Here is a 14567-nt window from a genome sequence, read left to right on the forward strand (position 1 = left end):
GATACAGTGAAAAGAAAAATAAAATAGAAAATATATAAATGTTTTTGAATAACACAAAGAGATAAAAGTGGCTGTAGGTATGGCCCTTGACCACTGGCAGCTGACAAATCATTTCCCTGTATCTCAAAGGAAATCATTCACCTTAACTGACCAACTGCACTGTGAGAGCAAGCTGTGTCTGCCTTAACCTTTCTCCCTCCCACTGATAGATAGGCAGTTTGTAAAGGATTTATACAGGAGGTAGAAAGGATTTATGACAGTGAGGGCAGTCTGTGACCCAGGAGTGGCTGCACCATGAGTGTCTCTGCTCAGAGCCCCACCAGACTCACAGGCAGCATCTCTGGCTTCCTGCAAGTGGCCTCCATGCTCAGCTTGCTTTTGCTGCTGCTCAAAGCGGTCCAGTTCTACCTGCAGAGGCAATGGCTACTCAAGGCTTTCCAGCAGTTCCCATCCTCACCCTTTCACTGGTTCTTTGGACACAGGTATGGAAAGGTAAGGGTGGGAGGGAGATCAGGGAGGATGGAGGTACAGGGAGGATGGAGGTGTCAGAGACTGGCCATCAAGTTCTCAGGACAAAGAAGTATAAGAATAAAAGACACTGAGCTTAGGTTGAGACACAATCCAGCGTTAGGGTGGCTCAACCGGTCTGGCTCAACCGGTCTGGCTGTAGCCAGCTCTGTACTGATAGCCTACACTTGAAGGCTACTTAGTTGCCTCTTCTGCAGGCTGAGCACCTTCAACAGCCGCTGCTGTTCTCAAACACATTCTATGAGGTTCCTTGCATAGTCACTCACGGTAATTCTCTCCCAAGCTCGGGGCTTGCTGGGAACACAGAAGTCAGTGAGATGGAAGCCCGGCCCTGTGGGGTTCTTGGTGTGGCAATGGTACACATCTCAGGAGCTGTCAGGCACAGGAAGAGTTCACACTACTGGGATGAGTGGGTAGCTGATCCAGATGATTTCCCCTCATTGCAAGAGAATTTTCAGGATGGAAAGATTACGACTAAAACCCTGAAATCATGGCACAGAAAGGAATAAGGCTGTGTAGTGGCCTCACATGAGGGCACCGAAGTCAGAATTTCCTCAGGGTCTGTTTAGTTCTCTATGCTCCTTCACAACCCATACTCTAAGCAATTTTCATAAACACACCATCACTTCCCTACACCACAGTGCTCAGTTCAAAAACCAGACACACATGTCTGAGATCTCCCAGGAAGGAGATGGTGCAGCACCCCGTATATTAGGAATGGAAGGTATTGACTCCTTGCACTGTCACCCAGGAAATAAGGACCAGAGTCAAGTAGGAGGATACATGAGGAAGCATTCAACAAAGGATTGTGCAATGAATGCTCTTAGAAGAACACAGAGATGCGGTACTTGTGTGCAGAGCTGAGGATTCACCCAGCAGCACTGTCAGTTCCAGCACAGGACCAATCCCCTGTGTCCCCGGTGTAGCATAGCTCTAAGTGATAGCACAGATAGTCCGTGAAACTACTATAAACCTTAATACTTCTGAAAAGTCTAGAACTATGTTCCTATGCTTGTTCTGTACTTGTCTCCAGCAACCCCCCCCCCAAAAAAAAACTAAACTAGAGTCCAATGCTTCATCTTTCCCTCAACAGCAGTTGCGGGGTGATCAGGAGCTACAGCTGATTATGAAGGTTGTGGAGAACTTCCCAAGCGCCTTTCCTCGCTGGTTCTGGGGGAGCCAAGCTTATCTTACTGTCTATGACCCTGACTACATGAAGGTGATTCTAGGGTGATCAGGTGAGTGTATATCATTTTGAAAAAGATTTGTGCTGTTGTCTTTGTAACTCGTCCAAGGCTGTTGAATTCCTGAATACTGTACTACCAGGCCATTGCCCTACACACCCTAACAATGATTCTCCCAGACAAAAACCCAGAACATAGCCAGCAGCACTCAGTATTGAAATTTCAAACCTTTAACCAAAAGTCTTTATTTTTCTATGCTATTTAATCAAATTAAGATAAGTAATGTAAATTGTTCCAGGTCTGAAAAGCACACTTCAAATGCATATTATTTTGAGGTTTGAAATCTCTAATTGTTACCTGACTGTTGGTATCATACAATAACTAAACTAAGACAGGTTCCAGAGTAATACACACACACACACACACACATACAGAGAGAGAGAGAGAGAGAGAGAGAGAGAGACAGAGACAGAGACAGAGACAGAGACAGAGAAAGACAGAGACAGAGAGAGAGAGACAGAGAGAGAGAGAGAGAGAGAGAGAGAGAGAGAGAGAGAGAGAGAGAGAAACATACGCACACTTGTTCTATTCTTTGAGTATGGGCACATGGCCTGCTCCTCACCAATTCACCATCTGTGCTCCGGAGGAGTTCAGCTACTGCTACATGAATCCTGCCTTCCTAAGCCTGACTGTCAGGACAAAGCTAGAAGGAGAGAGAGGAAATGGACAGGGACACAGGACCGTCTGCCAACAGACCGCTCTTAAAAGATCCCAGAAGCCCGTGCCTTCCACCACAGCTGCCTCAGAGCTGCCTGACTTATCCCATGTCTTGTTTCTGTTTCAGATCCAAAGGCACATGGAGCCTACAGATTGCTGGCTCCTTGGATTGGTATGTGTGTCTGCATGGAGAATGTGGTCTGGCCCCAGTTAGAGCATCCAAGATCTGTGACTGTTTCACAGAGAACAAAATGTGACAGGCTACCAGTGCCTTCATCTAGCCCTCCTCTCCCTGGCCCCAGTGAAATAGAAGCCAGGTTTCTGACCCTTCACTGCTCCAAATGGTCCTAGCTAACCATTGTGTATGTCCCTGGTTGATCTTCATGCTATCCCTACACACACACACACACACACACACATACACACACAGACACACACACACACACAAATTCTTTTGCAATTTTTATCTCACAGATGTAATCATCACAGACCGTATGCCAGTCCTACAAGCAAGGGATTTCCGGTTCTGGACTCTACCATTCTTAGCTCTCATCATCAGTTCCACTCCACACAGCCCTCTACCCCCAATACACACACAGTTTATCTAATGGGCTCTCTGATTCCATCTCACACACACGTACACCCATCTCCTGCCCAGGCTATGGTTTGCTCTTGCTGAATGGACAGCCGTGGTTCCAGCACCGGCGCATGCTGACCCCAGCCTTCCACTATGACATTCTGAAGCCCTATGTGAAAACCATGGCCGACTCTGTCCGGTTGATGCTCATGAGTTCATTTGATTTTCTTCTCCTCTACTCCCCTTAGCTCTGTTGTCCTTTCTCCATTAGGAAATGGTGTTCGGTTATAGAAAGAGCAAGTAAGACATCTCTTTATAATCTGCCTAGCTTGTTGACATGTAATAGAAAATTCTTTCTTTAAACCTTTGCTGTTGACATGATGTTTTTATGAAATTCAGAGGCCTGTAAAATGCTCCCAATCAATAACTGATCAATTTTTGCATTACCTTGTGCTAGAGGACCTGACGGACCAGTATGGGATTGGATTGTGTTATGTGTATAAGACAAAGCCTATTCCTGATTATGTCTTGCACATGGATGAATAATGAACTCAATTCTGTATCATTTTGTATAAATTCAGCAGTCTCAATAGACAAGATAACTCTCTCTGCATATTGTGAATCAGTAACTATATTGAGAGGTTCTTTAAAATCCCTTAGTTCCATAAGAATAGCATATAATTCTGCCTTTTGGACAGAATTATAAGATTCTTCTGATTTATAACCTGCTTTCCCTGATTTATTTACATCAGTACTAAATGTACGGGCTCTAGTTATTGATGTATTATGTATAATTCGGGAAAGAATCCAAGAAGTTCTCTTTAGAAGGTTAAGTCTATTGTTTTGGAATAATTGCTATTAATTTCTCCAAAAAAATTAGACAAGCCTTTTGACAGGGTTCATTGTCTCCCCATAACTTTTTTTATTTCATCTGCAGTAAAAGGCACTATAATATCTGCTGGGTCTATACCTGCTAATTGATGAAATCTTAATTTAGCTTTTATAATTAATTCAGAGACTTTTTCCACGTAAGTTTTTAATTTTTTTACTTAGCTTATGTAGTAAAAAGATCCATTCTAAGATAATATCATCTCTCTGCATTAAAATTCCTGTAGGAGAAATTCTGGAAGGCAATATGACTAGATTACAATTAAGAATTGAATTCACCCTATGCACGTGTTCCTTCTGTAATTTCTCCTCAACAATTGTCAATTACTTTTCCACTTCAGCTGTTAATTCTCTGGGACTATTTAAGTCCTTATCAACATCTAAAGTTTTATTCAAATAAACTGTTAGGTCAGGTGTTATCACAACAGCCAGTCATAGACTAGCGATATCTCCCAATACTCCTTGAAAGTCATTAAGATTCCACAATCAGTCTCTCCTTATTTGTGCCTTTTGTGTTCTAATCTGCAAACCTATTCTGTAACTTAGGAAATTAACAGAATTCCTCTTTGAGGTGGGAGGTCCTTGGACTTCCCACAGGGCAGGGAACCCTGACTGCTCTCCCAGCTGACGAGGGAGGGGGAGTTGATTGGGGGAGGGAAATGGGAGGCGGTGACGGGAAGGAGACAGAAATCTTTAATAAATAAATAATTTAAAAAAGAATTCCTCTTTGAATCTTTTCAGGAGCAATTTATTTTTTTAATTGAATCACTGGTTGGCCCATTAGCTCTAACTTCTTATTGGCTACTCTTACATCTTAGTTTAACTCAGAAGCAATTTATAATCCCCATTTAGGCAAAACTTTCTGTACTGCTTCAACGAACATCCTTTCTAAGTATCCATATTTGAATCAGATAACAAAATGTCACCCATGTAATCATCTATAATATCTTCTAATATTTTCCCCAGAAACATGAGTTTTGGGGGCTGCAGGAATGTTAATGTGGGTATTCCATTGCTGCAATAGATCACAAACCCACAAATTCACTGCAATCTTATCTCTATATGGCTTCAGTCTTTGTCTCTGTCCTTCAGACCCTAGGCATTCAAACCATCTCATGCTTTGTTTTTACCTGAGATAGGGTTCCAATTCTTAGGAACTGAACGTCTATCTCTTGAAGAGGTCAATTCGGATGCCAAGATTCTGGAGTAATGATAATTACATCCACACCTGTGTCTTGTAAGCCTTCAATAAAAAAAAATGCCATTTATACACACTCTTCGATCATTTATAGAAGTCTGCCAGAATATATATTTGGTATGTCCTACTGGAGTTTTTGACTCATCCTCCACATTTATTCCATCATTCAGATCAGTATTGTTTGTTTGTTTGCAGTAGGCACTGGATTTTTCAATTTTCCAGGTGAGAAATGTTCTCCACAGTAACTGGGAATGACTGGATCACGTTTATCATGGGGCCTACAAGAGGATCCCCACAGTGTTTCTCAATGGTATTGGGTTGCCTTGTCTTTCTTTCATTGACCTACAATCATTGGTTCAATGTTGGCCTTTGTCACACCTCCTACATATACCTGAAGGCTGAGACCTCCTATTCCTGCCATTCCCACAGGAGACATTATTTCTAGGAATCCCTTGTCTACAATCCCTTCTCAGATGTCCCATTCTACCACAATTAAAACATTTGGTATTTTGATGTCTTCTCTTACCATTGGAAATTGCTTCTTTTACCCAAGCTTCAGTACCATAGTCAAGAGTCTTGACACTCATTGTATGCAAGACCCATTCATTCATGGGTGCTGATCTGATCTTTAAAGGCCAGAGGATCCTTTTGTATTCTAAGTTGGCATTCTCATAAGTCAAAGATTCAATTATTATATGCAGAGCTTCTGGGCCAGTTACCCCTATTTATACAACAGGAGTTAGTCTTTGTTAATAGACACTATAAGGTTCTCTCTGACCCTGTTTAACCCTAAGATATTATTCAACTCTCTTTCCTAGTTCCTGAATCCTTCCCAAAACTTTAAAGCTGTTGTGCTGCATAGAGACAAGGTATGATCATCATAAAGGGTTTTATCCTGAGGATCTGAGTAAAGTTTCTCACCTAGAATTTGATCTAGGGAAATCTCAAGTCCTTTTGCTTTCTCCTTTTACTCTAACATTTTAGCTTCTCCTTTAAAATAACACATTTAAAGCAACTATAGACCACTTTCTAGGACTGCTGAGATTAACTGAGTCTAGTCTTGTGGCATTGCTTTGTTACTGGAAGACCACATTTTGACCATTTCCCTAACAAAGGATGAATGTAATCCATAAACTACAATTGCTTATTTAATTTCTTTTACATCAGTCATATGTATGGGCTCCCATGAATATTCTTAGACAACTTTAGGGTGTTTGGGGCCAGATATTCTTTCTGACATTATCACCAAAAAAGCAGGCAGAACTCTGTGGAAGCTATCCAGGAAGTTTTTACGTACTGATGAGGTTAAATTTTGTCTTTGTACCTTTTGTCCCTGGTCATCACATTTGATAAGTTACTCATTCTTTTCTATGTAATTCCATGTTTTTTTTTAATTTTTTATTGAGAAAAAGAAAAAAAAGTTTCCGCCTCCTCCCAGCCTCCATTTTCCCTCCCCCTCCTCCCATCCTTCTCCCTCTCCCCCCACTCCTCTCCCCCTCCCTCTCCAGTCCAAAGAGCAGTCAGGGGTCCCTGCCCTGTGGTAACTCCTAGGTCCTCCCCCCTCCGTCCATGTCTAGGAAGGTGAACATCCAAACTGGCTAGGCTCCCACAAAGCCAGAACATGAAGTAGGATCAAAACCCCATGCCATTGTCCTTGGCTTCTCATCAGCCCTCATTGTTCGCCATGTTCAGAGAGTCCAGTTTTATTCCATGCTTTTTCAGTCACAGTCCAGCTGGCCTTGGTGAGCTCCCAATAGATCAGCCCCACTGTCTCAGTGGATGAGTGCACCCCTCGTGGTTCCTGACTTCCTTGCTCATGTTCTCCCTCCTTCTGCTCCTCATTGGGACCTTGGGAGCTCAGTCCACTGCTCCAGTGTGGGTCTCTATCTCCATCCATCACCAGATGAAGGTTCTATGGTGATATGCAAGATATTCGTCAGTTATTGCTATAGGCTAGGGTCATTTCAGGTTCCCTATCCTCAGCTGCCCAAGGAACGAACTAGGGACATCGCCTTGGGCTCCTGGGAGCCACTCTAGGTTCAAGTCTCTTGCCAACCCTAAGGTGGTTCCCTTAACTAAGATTTGTGCTTCCCTGCGACCCTATCCAACCTTCCTTTATCCCAAATCGTCCTACTGACTGGGAGAAGATCTTCACCAACCCCGCAACAGACAAAGGTCTGATCTCCAAAATATATAAAGAACTCAAGAAACTAGACTTTAAAATGCTAATTAACCCAATTAAAAAATGGGGCACTGAACTGAACAGAGAATTCTCAACAGAAGAAGTTCAAATGGCCAAAAGACACTTAAGGTCGTGCTCAACCTCCTTAGCGATCAGAGAAATGCAAATCAAAACAACTTTGAGATATCATCTTACACCTGTCAGAATGGCTAAAATCAAAAACACCAATGATAGCCTTTGCTGGAGAGGTTGTGGAGGAAGGGGTACACTCATCCATTGCTGGTGGGAATGCAAACTTATGCAACCACTTTGGAAATCAGTGTGGCGGTTTCTCAGGAAATTCAGGATCAACCTACCCCTGGACCCAGCAATACCACTCTTGGGAATATACCCAAGAGATACCCTATCATATGACAAAAGCATTTGTTCAACTATGTTCATAGCAGCATTATTTGTAATAGCCAGAACCTGGAAACAACCTAGATGTCCTTCAATGGAAGAATGGCTGAATAAAGTGTGGAATATATACACATTAGAGTACTACGCTGTGGTAAAAAAAAAAAAAAAAAACAATGACTTCTCGAATTTTGCATGCAAATGGATGGAAATAGAAAACACTATCCTGAGTGAGGTAACCCAGACCCAAAAAGATGAACATGGGATGTACTCACTCATAATTGGTTTCTAGCCATAAATAAAGGTCACGGAGTCTATAATTGGTGATCCTAAAGAAGCTAAATAAGAAGGTGAACCCAAAGAAAAACATATAGTTATCCTCCTGGCTATGGGAAGTAGACAAAATTGCCGGGGAAAAATTGGGATCTTGGGGGTGGGGTGGGGTGGGGGTAAGGGGAGATGGGAGAGAAAAGTGAGAAGGGGAGGATGGGGGGAACTTGGGGAAACTCATTCTTTTCTAATCTATTCACCACTGTCCTTTGAAAAGTCTGGATCTCCTGTCCAGTGTTCTGTTCTAATGCCTTCATTGAGGATTCCAAGGTAAGAAGTCTGTCCATGAGAGATAATGTCTCATCCTTGGACATAATCTTCATAGCATGCATATTCCCTTCCTGGAGAGACATTCTATCAGTCAAGCTGTCATACCCCTTCAACAGAGTTCCATTAATACATTCAAAAGTATGAATTCTCTCAAATAATGTTTCAGCACCCACTGTCATTGACTGGGTTTTTGTGCCAAATCAGCTGTATCCTTCCCCAAAGTGCTGAATCTTCCTTTTAATAAATCACTATCAGTCTGTACCATTTCTAAAAGTACCTCAATTGACTGAGTTTTGTTAGTTAAATTGTTTGAACTTTTTTTCAGAGTTCCAAACTCTTTTTTGAGAAGCTTGTTATCAGTCTGTAATGACTGTGCCATTTCTAAAAGTGCCTCGCTCTTAGCCCTATTATCAAACGATATTTTTAAGAAAAAAATATTGAGGACAAGACTAAGCCCCAGAATCAAAAATAGTGATGTAGGAGGGAGATCATATAAGTCTTGTAGAACCTTGTACATGGTATAAGTAAAGAGGCTATTGAAATTCTGGATGGTTAGGTTGTCTGACATATTGCCTTTTAAATTATAAATTTATGATATATAATTCAAATTATGAATCTTACCTATGGTTGATTTTGAGCCAAAGTAGGTACAATAACCATTACCTGCCAGTAGATGTCACAGAATACCTACAAAATAAACCCAGCTGACACACTTGTAGTCGCATGGCTGGTCTGAATCTGATTTTAGAGTGAAATGCTCAAAGATAGGCTCAGATTAAGGATAGTTATGTAATACAAATCTCAGACTGTGTGCTCTGTGGATGTCTCTAGAGCAGTGGAATAGCAAATGTAGACAAATTGTTTGAAGCTGTGGAACAGCTGACTCAGACTGGGAAAGCCTGTGTCTCACCTAGTTTCAGTGGTGCATGCTGACGGGTGCTGTGGGGTGCACTGGGACTTGAAGCCACCCTGAGGCATATAATGAGAAAATAAAAAGAACTGTGGTCGGCCTGTAGCAAGAAAAGCTGCTGCATGAGAATTCTATATCCAAATGAGCTGCTGGCTCCATGCACAGGCCACAGCTAAGGCAGGCTGAGGGCAGACTAGCACCGAGCTGGGCAGGCTCCAAGCTCAGCGGAGGACACACAGGCACTCAGAGACGGGGATTCTAAAACCAAATGGTTGGGCACCAGATGAAGGCAGAAATCACAAAATAATCCCACACTAGTTCAGAATTATAAATAATAAAGGTTAGTTAATTGGGGAAAACTTACAGATCACTGTCCTAGATAACAGTCCTCTGCATGAACGGGAAACATGAACAGAGTCTAGCAGCTAGAAGTGAGAGCCAGAAGTAAGAGAGAGAGCTCACGCTTTACAGTTGCATTTACAGTATGAGAGACCATGCCCAAGTGGGCTAGTATCTTAAATACTATTGGCTGAAGGAGCAGAATGTGCTCCTTGAGTGCCATTCTTTTGAAGTATAGAAAGAATTTTGCTGGGATTTTGATGGGCATTACATTGAATCTGTATATTGCTTTCAGTGAGATTGTCATTTTTACTATATTAATTCTACCTACCTAAAAGCATGGGAAATTTTTCTACTTTCTGGTGTCTTCTTCAATTTCTTTCTTCAAAGATTTGAAGTTCTTGTCATACAAGTCTTCCACATGTTTGGTTAGAGTTACTCCAAAATATTTTATGTGAATTGTTGTTATTTTGAAGGGTGATGTTTCTCTAATTTCTTTCTCAGCCCATTTATCACCTGTGTACAGGAGGGCTACTGATTTTGTTCGTTAATCTTGTATCCTGCTACATTACTGAAAGTGTTTATGAGTTGTAGAAGTTCTTTGGTAGAATTTTGGGGTCACTTATGTAAACTATCATATCATCAGCAAATAGTGAGAGATAGACTTCTTCTTTTCAGAGTTGTATCCCCTTGATCTCCTTTTGGCTTATTATTGCTCTAGCTAGGACCTCAAGAACTATATTGAATAGATATGGAGAGAGTGGACAACCTTGTCTTGTTCCTAATTTTAGTGAGATCATTGTGAGTTTCTTTCCATTTAGTTTGATGTTGACTGTTATCTTGCTCTATATTGCCATTATTATCTTTAGGTATGTTCCTCGTACCCCTGCTCTCTCCAAGACCTTTATTATGAAGGGATGTTGTATTTTGTTGAAAGCTTTTTTGATATCTAATGAGATGCTCGTGTGATATTTATTTTTCAGTTGGTTGGTATGTGGATTACATTGACAGATTTTCATTCATTGAACCATCTCTCTAACTCTGGGATGAAACCAACTTCATCATAGCGTATATTTCTGATGTGTTCTTGGATTCGATTTGCCAGTATTTTATTTAGTATTTTTGCACCAATACTCATGAATGAGATTGGTCTATACGTCTCTTTCTTAGTAATGTCTTTATGTGGATTGGTTATCAGGGTAATTGTAGCCTCATAAAAAGAGTTTGGTAATGTTTCTTCTGTTTCTATTGTGTGGAACAGTTTAAGGAGTATTGGTATTAGTTCTTCTATAAAATTCTTATAGAATTCTGAGCTGAAACCATCTGGTCCTGGGATTTTTTTTTCTTTTTTTGGTTAGGAAACTATTGGTGACTGTTTCTATTTCTTCACCAGTTATAGGTCAGCTTAATTTGCTTATCTGATCTTGATTTAATTTGGGGAAGTGATGTTTATCCAGAAAGTTGTCCATTTCCTTTAAGTTTTCCAATTTTTGGAGTACAGGTTTTAGAAATATGACCTGATAATTCTCTGTATTTCCTCCATGTCTGTTGTTATGTTCCCCTTTTCATTTCTGATTTTGTTAATTTGGACATTCTTTCTCTGCCTTTTGGTTAGTTTGGATAAAGGTTTGTCTACTTTGTTGATATTTCTAAGAACCAACTCTTAGTCTCATTGATTCTTTGTATTGTTTTCTTTGTTTCTATTTTGTTGATTTCAGTTCTCAATTTGATTATTTCCTGCTGTCTAGTTCTCTTGGGTGGGTTTCTTTCTTTTTGTTCTTAAACTTTTCAAATGTTCTGTTAATTCACTAGTGTGAGATTTTTTTAGATTCTTTATGTAGGCATTTAGTACTATGAACTTTCCTCTTAACACTGTTGTTATTGTTTCCCATAAATTGGGTATGTTGTGTGGTCATTTTCATTGAATTTTAAGAAGTCTTTAATTTCTCCCATTATTTTTTACATGACCCATTAATGGTTCACATGAGCATTGTTCAATTTTCATGTGTTTGTGGGCTTTCTGGTATTGATAATGCTGTTGGATTCTAATTAAAATCCATGATGATCTCATAAGATTCGTGGGGTTATTCCAATTTTTTTGTATTTGTTGAGGTTTGTTTTGTTACTGAGTATGTGGTCAATTTTTGAGAAGGTTCCATTAGGTGCTGAGAAGAAGGTATATTATTTTATGTTTGGGTGGAATATTCTATAGATGTCTGTTAAGTCCAAATGAGTCATAACATCTGTTAGTTCCCTTATTTCCCTGTTCATTTTTTGTCTTACTGACCTGTCCAGTGTTGAGAGTGGAGTGTTGAAATCTCTCATTATTAGTGTGTGGGGTTTAATGTATGATTTAAGCTTTAGAAGTGCTTACTTTATATATGAGGATGCCCTTGTATTTGGGGCATAGATGTTCAGTATTGAGATTTCTTCTTGATGCATTCTTCCTGTGACTAATATGAAGTGTCCTTCTTTGTCTCTTTTGATTGATTTTAGTTTGAAGTTTATTTTGTTAAATATTAGGATAGCTACACCAGCTTGGTTCTTAGGTCCATTTGATTGGAAAATTTTTTCCCATCCCTTTACTCTGAGGCGATGCCTGTCTTTGAGGTTGAGATGTGGTTCTTGAATGAAGAAGAAGTATGGATACTGTTTTCATATCTAATCTGTTAGACTGTGTCTTTTCATAGGTGAGTCAAGACCTTTTGTATTAAGGGATATTAATGAACAGTGATTGTTATCTCCTGTTAATTTAGTTTTTGTTGGTGGTGATGTCAATTTGTGTGTTTTTCCCTCCTTTGGAATTTGCTGCCTTGGGACCATCAATTGTATGTGGTTTTTTTCCTTATGTAGCCGACTTCCTTGGGTTGGGTTTTCCTTACAGAATTTTGTGTATGGCTGGGTTTGTGGCTAGGTGTTGATTAAATCTGGTTATGTCATGGAATATCTTGTTTTGTCTGTCTATAGTGATTGAAAGTCTTGCTGGGTATAATAGTCTGGGCTGGTATCAATGGTATCTTAACGTCTGCATAATGCTTGACCATGACCTTCTGACATTTCATTGTCTCCAATGAGAAGTCAGGTTTAATTCTGATACATCTGCCTTTATATGTTACTTGGCCTTTTTCCTTTGCAGTTCTTAATATTCTTTCTTTATTCTGTATGTTTAGTGTTTTGATTATTACGAGGCGAGGGGACTTCTTTTATCTAGTCTGTTTGGTGTTCTGTAAGCTTCTTATATCTTCATAGGCATATCTTTCCTTAGTTTGGGAAAGTTTTCTTCTATCATTTTGTTAAACATAGTTTCTCTGCTTTTCAGTTGAACTTCTGTTCCTTCTTCTATACTTATTATTCTTAGGTTTGGTCTTTGCATGGTGTCCCATATTTCCTAGCTATTTTGGGTTAAGCTTTTGTTAGATTTAATGTTTTCTTTGACTGATGAGTCTATTTCCTCTATTGCATCTTCAGCACTTGAGATTCTCTTTTCCATCTCTTGTATTCTGCTATTCATGCTTGTGTTTGTGATTCCTGATCATTTTCTCCTTGATTTTTGTTCTATAATTTTCACAGCTTGTGTTTTCTTTATTGTCTCTATTTCAGTTTTCAAGTCTTGAATAGTTTCTTTCATATGTTTGATTGCTTTTTCTTGGTTTTCTTTAAGGGATTTGCTGGTGTCTTCCAATTTTTGTTTGCCTTTTCCTCCATTTCTTTAAAGGAATTTCTCATATCCTCTTTAAGAGATTCAAACAATCTCCTGAAGTTCTTTTTTAGGTCATCTTCTTCTGCTTCATATATATTTGGTTGTTCAAGTCTTGCTGTTGTAGGGTCTCTAGATTTTACTAGTGTGATGTTGTTCTTTGTGGTGTTGCATGTGTTCTTACCTTGTCTACTCATCTTTTTCTCTAATTGATGTGGTTGGGGCTGACTGTGATTTTCGTTATTAATCTTCTAAGTGCCAGTGAATCCAAGACTCAGATAGCTGTTCCTATTGGTACAATCAGTGCCACAGTTCTAGTTACCCTGTTGGTCACTCTCTGTTCCTGGAGGTCACTTAGTCTCCCAGGCTTTTCTCCACTCCTTTGGAGTTTGCTGTCTCAGGCCTCTCTAGCCTAGGTTGTTATATCAGACCAGTTTCTGTAAATGTCCCTGGTCTGGATCCATTCTTGCAGAGCTCCCTGGCTTGGGGTTGGTCCTGTAAAGGTCTCTGGCTCTTATCTACTCCCTCAGAGATTCCAGACTCGGGTGTGCCCACACCCACAGAGGTTCTGGTTCAGGGCTACTCCCTCAGAGGGTCCATACTCATGCCTGGACCCACAGAGATTTCTACTTCCTGGCTACTCCCTTTTCCATTTGTAGAATTTTTATGTATAAAGAACTTCTATTTATATATAAATCAGTAAAAAAAACAAAGTGACTGCAGGCTCTTGCCGAGACTATTGTTTACTCTCCATAAGCTGGTGATGGTAAGACCCTATTGCTGAAGACACAACATACTTACATAATCAGTTACAGAGAAATTTACGTATTGAAATTAGTAGCCCTAATTTTTAACCCAAATATTGAATAGGCCTCTTCCTCAAAATTCAGGTTTGTATCTTTCTTGCTTCTCTTTCTTTAATTCCATTTTTATACTCTGAATTTGTGCCTCAAGTTCATTTCCAAGTCACCTACATCTACCCATAGTGATGATGTTTATTAGCAAGACCATTTGTGCAGGCGTGTCCCCTACTGCCTCGGGAACCAAGGTTCACATCCTGGGTATAACCCACCATCTCCCCTATTCCTTTCTGCCCCACAGGTATCCCAGTCACACTCTCCATTTACGCTCTCCACCACAACCCGAAGGTGTGGCCAAACCCAGAGGTAGGAGGCTCCACAGGAGGGCAGGGGGAGATTCCTCCAGACAAACCCTGCTGTCCCCAGTTCTAGCACCTTGTCCCCTGGTAGGTTTAAGCAGCGCTTTAACCTCTACCTGTTCTAACAAAGGTGTCATGTCCCTGCAGGTGTTTGACCCTTCCAGGTTTGCACCATATTCTCACTGACACAGC

At 40.4% G+C, this 14567-nt stretch overlaps 1 pseudogene; it reads left to right on the forward strand.

Annotated features, from left to right (window-relative positions):
• Window positions 1-232: 232 nt before the first annotated feature.
• Window positions 233-3254, forward strand: LOC142833300 (cytochrome P450 4A10-like; annotated as a pseudogene).
• Window positions 3255-14567: the final 11313 nt, after the last annotated feature.

The sequence above is a fragment of the Microtus pennsylvanicus genome, chromosome 13, assembly GCF_037038515.1.
Source record: "Microtus pennsylvanicus isolate mMicPen1 chromosome 13, mMicPen1.hap1, whole genome shotgun sequence".
Taxonomy (NCBI): domain Eukaryota; kingdom Metazoa; phylum Chordata; class Mammalia; order Rodentia; family Cricetidae; genus Microtus; species Microtus pennsylvanicus.